Genomic DNA, 8,187 nt, shown 5'->3' on the forward strand with positions numbered 1-8,187 from the left:
TTAGGAAGTCTAGACAAGTGATCGGCAACCAAGTTTTCCGTACCCTTTTTATCTCTAATCTCCAAATCAAACTCTTGAAGAAGTAAAACTCACTGAATAAGGCAAGCTTTAGCATCCTTCTTTCCAACAAGATACTTGATTGCCGAATGGTCGGTATAAATTATCACATGCGATCCAATCAAGTAGGACCGAAACTTCTCTAATGCAAACACAACCGCTAGAAATTCTTTCTCGGTAGTGGTGTAGTTGAGTTGTGCATCATTGAGAGTTCTACTTGCATAATAGATTACATGCGGTAATTTATTGAATCTTTGACCCAACACGGCTCCTATTGCAAAGTTGGAAGCATCACACATAGTTTCAAACGGTTCGGTCCAATTAGGTGCTTGAATGATGGGAGCCGTAGTTAGCTACTTTTTCAAACACTCAAAAGAATCGAAGCATTCTTTGGAAAACTCAAATTTTTGATCTTTTGCTAACAAGTTGGTTAGATGCCTAGCAATTTTAGAAAAATCTTTTATAAAACGCCGGTAAAAGCCCACATGGCCCAAAAATGATCGAATATCCTTCACACTTTTGGGTGGTGGAAGATGGACAATGAGATCCACCTTGGCTTTATCAACCTTAATTCCCTCTTTAGAAATCACATGTCCTAGAACGATGCCCTCTTTTACCATAAAATGACACTTTTCCCAATTGAGGACAAGGTTCTTTTCTCTACTCCTTTCTAAGACTAATTTTAAGTGATGTAAACATTCGGCATAGGTGGAGCCATGAATAGAAAAATCATCCATAAAAACCTCTAAGAAGGTCTCCACCATGTCAGAAAAGATACTCATCATGCATCTTTGGAAAGTTACCGGTGCATTGCATAACCCAAAAGGCATGCGTCTATAAGCAAACGTTCCAAAGGGGCATGTCAATGTCGTTTTCTCTTGATCTTCAGCAGCTATGGGAATTTGGTTGTAACCAAAATATCCATCAAGAAAGCAATAATACTCATGACCTGCTAACCTTTCTAACATTTGATCAATAAAAGGCAAAGGAAAGTGATCCTTCCAAGTAGCGGCATTAAGCTTTCGGTAGTCAATACAAACCCGCCACCCTGTTTGAATACGAGTAGGAATAAGTTCATTGGTGGCGGATTGTATAACGGTAACTCCCGACTTCTTAGGCACTACTTGGACGGGACTCACCCATTGGCTATCCGAGATGGGATAAATGATCCCATTATCTAACCATTTTAAAATCTCTTTTTGGATGGCTTCCTTCATCACAGGATTAGCCCTACTTTGATGTTCCCTTGAAGGTTTGGCACCCTCAACGAGATGGATGTAATGTTGCACAATCGAAGGGTTAATTCCTTTGATGTCGGCCATTGTCCAACCTATGGCTTCCTTGTTATCTTTGAGCAATTTAATGAGTTCCTCCTCTTGAGGGGAGGTTAGGTCAGCAATAATTATTACAGGCAAAGTACAATTATCACCCAAAAATGCATAACGTAAATGAGAAGGCAAGGGCTTCAACTCCAACTGTGGCCCTTCTTCGATTGATGTCTTTGGAAGAGATGTTGCGAGTGGTCCAACAGGCTCCACATTTTGGATGGCAAAAGCTTTGGAAAAGAAATCATCTCCATCATTTCCTAGTTCGTCCAAGCATTCTTGGAATACTGCATCAAAATCAATTTCAAAATTAGAAACAATATCGTCAGGAAAGGAATGCAACATATTGATTTCTTCATGAAAATTTGGTTGCTGACCCAATATAAAGACATTAAATCAACCGATGTGTTTCCAAAAGACAATTTCATTAATCAATTTCTACAATTAATTAGAGCGTTGCTAGTGGCAAGGAACGGCCTACCAAGGATGATAGGAATTTGATCCTTGATATTAGCAACAGGCTCGGTATCTAACACAACAAAATCTACGGGAAATAAAAAATCACCTACTTTAACTAACACATCCTCAACCATTCCTTTGGGTGTTTTAATTGATCTATCTGCCAATTGAAGAGTGATGATGGTTGGTTTGAGGTATCCTAATCCTAGTTGCTTAAATACATAAAAAGGCAAGATATTTACACTTGCACCCAAATCCAAAAGAGCATGTTCAATATTTGTGTTACCAATAGTGCAAGAAATAGTAGGACATCCTGGATCCTTATACTTAGCCACCATTCGTTGAGATAAGATGGAACTTATATTTGCGGCCAAGAAAGCTTTCTTGGGCACATTAGTTGTGTGCTTTTGTGTGCACAAATCTTTCAACACTTTGGCATAAGTACGAACCTGAGAAATCGCATCTAATAAAGAAATGTTAATTTGCACTTGTTTAAACACATTTAAAATTTTATCCATGGCATCCACCTTCTTATTATTAGCAAGTCTGCTTGGAAAAGGAGCTTTAGGCACATACTCATTTTCAGGTGGAGAAACAGCCTGCTCTTCACTTACCTGTTTGGGTTCCACAATCGAGCCTGTTGGAGGGGAGTCTTTTCTTACCTCTTTAGATGTATCTTGTATATCTATAGAAGGTTCAGATCTGACCTCCTCCTTGTGGTAATCTCTACCACTCCTTAAAGCATATATGGCATTACATTCATTGGAGGGCTCTTGCGGCGGCAAAATTGGTTGAATGGCATTCAACTGATTTGGCGGTACCTGTTGATTCACATTCATATTCACGTTCCTTGGATTAGGAACGGGTTGACTTGGCATCTTCCCATTTTCCCTCTCACGCAACGCCATGGCAAGTTGAGAGATTTGCTTCTCCATGTTGTGTTGGCTTGTCATGAAAGTGCTAGTGAGAAGTTCTATGATTTTTTCTAAGGAAGCTATGCGTGCCGACTCTCCTTGTTTTTTAGAACCTGGCGGTTGCTGATTTGAAACATTATTAATCATGGGGTTTTGAAAAGTACGAGGGGAAGGAGATGGCCAAACAAAAGTGGGAGGGAAGGTGGGCCTAGGTTGGCCGAATTGGCCTTGGCCTTGGAAATTAGATGGCCCACTTTGACTCCATGAAAAGTTGGGATGATTTCTCCATCCCGGATTATAAGTGCTAGAATAAGGATTATTAGCATACTCTTGGAGTAAGTCTTTGAACCTCTCCATAAACTTAGAAAATGACTCTAATGGCTTTTGTTTGAATTGTAAAATATCGTTCCTAAGCTTATTAGTTTTATGTAATGGAAAAAACTTTTTTAGGAAAGCGACGGCGAACTCCTCCCAAGTGGTGATGGAGTTCGTTGGTAAGCCATAGAGCCACTTTTTGGCTCCATCCTTGAGTGAAAACGTAATAAACCGCAACTTTACCGCATCATCAGTAAGTTGTTGCAACTTAATCAAATCACATACATCTTCAAACTCACGCAAAATAAATAAGCATCCTCCGAAGGGAGGCCATGAAAATGAGGAAGCAAAGAGATAAATTGCGATTTTAGCTCAAAATTATTGCCCTGTGCAATCGGCAATCTAATGCAAGAAGGTTGGGCAGTTCGGGCTGGATAAAGCGATCACGTAAACTCTTTGGCGGCTCTTGTTCTTCCGCCATGACTACTTGATTTGGATTTGGTGCGATGTCTTCCGCCGTCTCTAACCGATTTGCTCTTTCTAGTTGATTGGCCGAGTTCCGCACCCAACCTGCAGTCATAAACACAAGAAAACCAAGTAAGAAAAATGGATAGGCAAGAAACCAAAATTATGACTAAACTAAAAATAATTACTAATCTAACCCTTCGAATAATTAAGATTCTAATGCAACTCTCTTCCCGGGCAACGGCGCCAAAAACTTGATTGTGATTTTAAATAACCGCAACTGCACGGATCGTGTAAATATGGGTCGAACTCAAGGAAGAGAAATCTAGTTATCAATCATATTCTTGTACCGATTAGAATACTAGCTATGATATAATGTTGCCTGGAATGGACTTAGGATTTCCGTGGACTTGACCTCGGAGCAAACACTATATATAAGCGTATATTCTAATCAATCTAAGAATCAAATTTAATTAAGATCTTTTTTATTTAAAATCCTAATTTAGGCAAAGTGTACCAAGGTTCTAAGGTTCTAATGATCTCTTTTAACTACTTAACTAATTTAATTCGAAAACCAAAATTCTAAGGGCCTAAGTTAATTGGAAAATTGCAAAAATAATTTGGAATAGTGTAAAAACCTTAATTCAATATAAAAGATTACTTAGGGTTAGAATCCACCATGGGCTTAGATTAGATTGATTAATTAAAATAATTTTGTATATTGAATTGTATATTTGATAATTAGTCTATAGGAAATAAGATCAATGGATGTCATTGCCCATGAGTACTTTATCAAAGACACACTCCAATTTTAAAGGCTATATAAATATTTATAATGTTCATAGCAATCACTCATACGAAAGGGAAAAGCTAATGGCATGAATGATTGGTATGCAATAATTATAAACCATTAATTCCATACCATTAAATTTAATTAAAAACCTTTCTCCTTCCCCATGGTTTCATCTAAACCCTAAGTATATAGGATTTAGTTACTCATGAAGAAAGTCAACGAAACAAAAATAAAAAGTAGAAAGAAGAGAATTGTCATTAAGAACTTGAGAAGGAAAAAGAAAATAAAAAGAACTCTTCTTTAATTGAAATTGAAAGCAAAAATACATCAAATTGTAATTTAAAATAAATAGCAAAATAAGAAAAACTTATTCTTTTTCTCCTTCAATGGTTGAATCATTGTCCCCCTTCAAGCCTTGATCGGATTCCTCTCGTCGATACGAGTCCAACGGATCCGACCACGCGCGAATCGGAGCTAAAACGAAGAAGTTATGGTCCGTTGAAGTTTTAGAAAAAAAAAAAAAAACTGCTAAAGACGCGACGAGACGAGACTAAAAATTCAAGAAGATGGGAGAGAGTTCAAGAGAGATTGGTATATAGATTTTGGGTGAGAAGGGTTCTAAATTAAGTGATTGAAAAAGATGTAAGGTGGAGATTAAAAAGCTAATCTTAGGAAACAAATGAAAGAACAAGATTAAGGCTTGAATGGGCTTTCTATATCTCGTCTAAAAAACACATGGGTTGCTTTCCTTCTTTTTTTTTCTTTCCAAAGGTTTGTCTAAAACCTTCTAATTATTTTGTCAAGCAACTTTCTAAATGGTAGAAAAATAATGGAAAGTTTCCAAGTTGAGGAATATGTGCATGAAATGACCAAATTGTCCCTATATTTCGAATGAATTGCAACCATGCCATATACTTTCGCAAATCGCAAATCTACCCTTCCTTTATAATGCACATAAGCAACTAATAATTCCCTTCTCCTCTCTTGATCATTTCAATCTCAACCATTGGAATTAAGATCCTTTCTCTTCTCTTATTTTTCATCATCCATCATTGAAATTTCATCTTTCAAAGCAAAATAAGGGGGTGTGGCATTATCAATTTGATCCTACTAAAACATCATGCCAATTCGGCCAACTAAGGCATCTTGGAACTTTGGATTCTCATGGCAATTGGTCATTTCTTCACTATTTTCATATGTTAAGCTCAATTTCCTCATAATTCAAATAAAAACCCTGAAACAACAAAAATACCTTAGTAGCACCGCTTAAAATATAAAATATGCATGCATCCTACCACTATGATTCACACATAAATGTGTTCATCAAGTATGATGGGAGAACTTACCTATTTTCTAGGACTTCAAATCAAACAATGTAAAAATAAAATTTTCATAAACCAAGATAAGTATACTAGGGAACTCCTTAAGAAATTTGGTATGGATAGCTCACAAATTAAGCCAACTCCTATGAGCACCTCTACCAAATTAGAAAATGATGAAATTGACAAACCGGTTGATGAGAAGAAGTTTAGAGGAATGATAGGTAGCCTATTATATTTGACCGCTAGTCGGCCGGATATAATGTTTAGAGTGTGTATTTGTGCTAGGTTTCAATCGGCTCCTAACTAATCTCATTTGAGTGCCGAAGAGAGGATATTCAAATATCTCAAGGGAACTCCCTCTCTAGGTTTATGGTATGAAAGATCGAACGAATTCAACCTAGTAGGATATTCGGATGCTGACTTTGCCGGTTGTAGAATTGATAGAAAAAGCACAAGTGGCACATGTCAATTTCGAGGAAGATCTCTAGTGTCTTGGTTTAGCGAAAAACAAAACTCTGTAGCCTTGTCTACTACAAAAGCCGAATACATTGCGGCTGGAGCTTGTTGTGCATAAATCCTATGGATGACGAACACTCTCATGGACTACAATCTTAAATTTTGCAATGTTCCAATCCATTATGATAATACAAGTGCAATTAACTTGACAAAGAATCCAATTCAACATTCTAGAACCAAGCACATAGAGGTAAGGCATCATTTTCTAAGTGATCATTCTCCAAAAGGGGATATATCCATCAAGTATATCCATACCAATGATCAATTAGCGGATATCTTCACTAAACCCCTAAATGAGGATAGATTTTGCAACATTAGAAGTGGACTAAACTCACTCAATTGGTGCCCATAGCTCATTTTGTTCAAAGGAGGAGTCGGCATCGTCACTCTATTCAAGACACTTAATACTTTGGCCATGTGCCATCATCAAAATCGTGGTTAAGTCACATATGCAAATCATGCTTTGAAATTGTTGTGACAATGTTTTGTTTTTACTAGGAATATATATATATAATCAGTGGCTTGAATGTGTAATGTCATATATATGTATTGGCTGGCATGTATGTCGTACATGACATATCTTTTCTAAGCTTACCATTGCCAACATTCATGTTAAAAAAGAAAAAAAACTACTCGAAACTCCAAGAAAATTCTTGAAATTCTGAGATCGGAACTCCGAGAAATTTCTCGGAATTCCGCAGTAAGCCAAGAAACCAAAAAAAAAATTTGTTTATCGGAACTCCTAGAAATTTCTCGGAATTCCACAGTAAACAAAACAACAACAAAAAATTAACTCTTGGAACTCCTAGAATCGGTCCAGCCGCGTATAATGCCCAGACCGACTCTTGTTTTTTTCATTTTTTTTTTGTTTCTTTCTTTCTTTTCCTCCTTTCTCTCCTCCATCTCCAAATCCTACCTTCTTTTTCTTCTTTTTCCTCCCAAATCCACCCATCCTTCATCTCCTTCTTCCTTAGAAACCCTAGATTTCTCTCCTAAACCCTGCAAACTCCATTTATTTTAAAACCCTTTCCTCTTGCACATATTTTTTTCCCTTTTTCAGTGTCCCTTCCTCCTCTTTTCCCCAATCTCTCGTCTCCATCCTAAATCCAACCCTTCACACCTCATAATCCTCCATTTCTTTCCTCTTGTTTTGTTCCCTTTCCTTCCTTCCAACCATTTTTCTTCCCTTTCTCCCCTTCTTTCATCATTTTCTTCCATCTAGGGCTCCAAATCCCTCCTTTTCTCTCCTTTTGTTCATTCTCTTCAAACTCTAGTTTCCCAACCATGCCTAGAACGAAAAATCTTCCCCATGGCGGTTCCTCCGGCGAGTGAGACAATGAAGGGCCATCAAGGAAGAAAGTCAAGGCTAAAGCTCTGGTTCCGGAACCCGAGGTTATTCCCAATTCATACTTCTCCTCCGCACACGCCAAGAAGACATGGCCAACACTGGCTACTTGGGGCATCCTCATCGGCCGATACATTGAGCCCGACGTTCTCCAACATTTCAACCTTCAAGCGCAATTTGATGCCCTTGGATGGACCCAATTTCTTCATCTCCACGAGCTTATCTACCCTAGGTTAGTTCGTATTTTCTATACCAATCTCATTATCACTTCCTCTTACTTCCAAATTGAATCTCGTGTCAAGAAAACCCACATCAAACCCATTATTCATCAACTTGCTGATATTTTCGCAATTAGTTCCGAGGGCTTTGACCATTACTTTGGCCAGACAATGGGATCCATTCCCTAGCAGATCTTGATCACGACACGGTGGTTGGCCGAATTACCAAGCTCTATAGTCCCAACATGCTTGTGCAAACTTCTAACCTCATACCCGTGGCCAAAATGCTTCATAACTTCATGTTCAACAAATTCACCCCATGCGGTGGCATGACTGATGCCATACGACCCCTTGAGGCCTACCTCATGTATTGCATCCTTGAGGGTCGCAGGCTTTGTCTACCATACATCATCTTTCACTTCATGTTCCAGACTCTTTCTCGATCTTGCGCCTCACTG

This window comes from Tasmannia lanceolata, unplaced genomic scaffold, assembly GCF_043159265.1.
Source record: "Tasmannia lanceolata isolate RefF3 unplaced genomic scaffold, GAP_Taslan_0.1 ptg000002l, whole genome shotgun sequence".
Lineage (NCBI taxonomy): Eukaryota > Viridiplantae > Streptophyta > Magnoliopsida > Canellales > Winteraceae > Tasmannia > Tasmannia lanceolata.